This window comes from Hakea prostrata, chromosome 8, assembly GCF_041222555.1.
Source record: "Hakea prostrata isolate BN-2017 chromosome 8, UWA_Hpros_2, whole genome shotgun sequence".
In the NCBI taxonomy this organism is placed as follows: Eukaryota; Viridiplantae; Streptophyta; class Magnoliopsida; order Proteales; family Proteaceae; genus Hakea; species Hakea prostrata.
The window spans coordinates 21,448,348-21,449,712 of NC_142607.1; the positions used below are offsets into that span (position 1 = coordinate 21,448,348).

General features: G+C 43.2%; 1 pseudogene; it reads right to left on the bottom strand.

Annotated features, from left to right (window-relative positions):
- Nucleotides 1-241: 241 nt before the first annotated feature.
- Nucleotides 242-1,135, bottom strand: LOC149007414 (metalloendoproteinase 2-MMP pseudogene; annotated as a pseudogene).
- Nucleotides 1,136-1,365: the final 230 nt, after the last annotated feature.

Genomic DNA, 1,365 nt, shown 5'->3' on the forward strand with positions numbered 1-1,365 from the left:
TAGTTTGACACAGGTAGACGGTTCAATCACGTGAACTGAAAATTTTTTCTCCCCAGGTCAACGGAGGTTGCAGACTTTTAAATTGCAATAGGAAGCAACGAGGGAAATATCGAACAACATTTAATGTAAGAGAATACTATTAGGAGATCTCTTATCCAGTATAATACAGCACGTCCCCTAACATAAAGGAAAGAGAGAGAGATGCAATCTTGCCCTTATTTATCACTCTCAGGCCTTATTTTTAACGGTACAAGGTCTGAATTCCATCCATGTCGTCGTTGCTGAGAACCCTACCTATAGAACCATAGGGTAGGGTAGGATACATGACGGCTTCTTCATGTGGGCTGTGCATAAGCCCTAGAATGTGTCCAATCTCATGCAAAGCAACTGATTCCAAGTCTGCCGCATCATTGTTTTGAATAATGCTCCAAGTCTCATCAGCATCAAAATGGGTCCTTCCATCAGATGGTGCATAGGCATGCGCCGTTACATGATGTGGTCCATCGAATGAATTGCCATCTCCATGGTCTCCGCGATGGAATCCAACTTCTATGTCGGCCTTGGCATCTTCTGCTACTGGTGTGAATTTAAAATTGGTTACTCGCTCCCATGATTGGAATGCCATTGAAATGGCAAACTGCACATCCTCAACTGAAATAAATACTGGGGCACTGGAACGAAATCGGTATGTGAGGTTGCGCCTGTTAGCTGGCCATTTAGGCGTGTTTGGAAAGAAGGTGTAATAGGAACGTATGTGGCTGTTATTGGATCGCATCATTGAGTTTGTTCCGTTGATTATATCTGGGACACCACACCTTGGCAGCATCAATAGCTTCACTGTTGCTGAGTCTAAGCTCCCTGTGACCTTCAGATTGTAATTGAGCTGGTAGGTCTTTACTGCAGCTTCCAAAAGATCATCGAATTCATCGTCGTCTGCATGGGTGAGGCTGTTGTTTGATTTATCAGGATAACTCAAGTAACCGAACCTCTTGAGATACCATTTGAGCTCATGCAGCCCTGCAACCTTTTGGCCCTTGCGACATCCTTCCAAAAGCTGGAAGGACTTGAAAGGTTGCTGGTTAAAAGGTCTGGACAGAACTATCGGAGGCAACATAAAAAGAAAAATGAAGAGAATACAAAAGCTCAATCGGAGAGAAATTTTTGGAGAGATTTTCATCTTTGTAAGCTACAACTATTTTCAAGAAACCTTCAACGTTGCTAGTGTTGTGTTGGAAGCATTCTCCAGCCACGAGTATTTATAAGCATCCTCAACTGGGTCTTACTGAGGATATGATAGTCTTTCTTCTCTAGCGTCAATGGATAAGGAATCACTCAAACATGGAGTCAGCCACGTATGAGAACTCA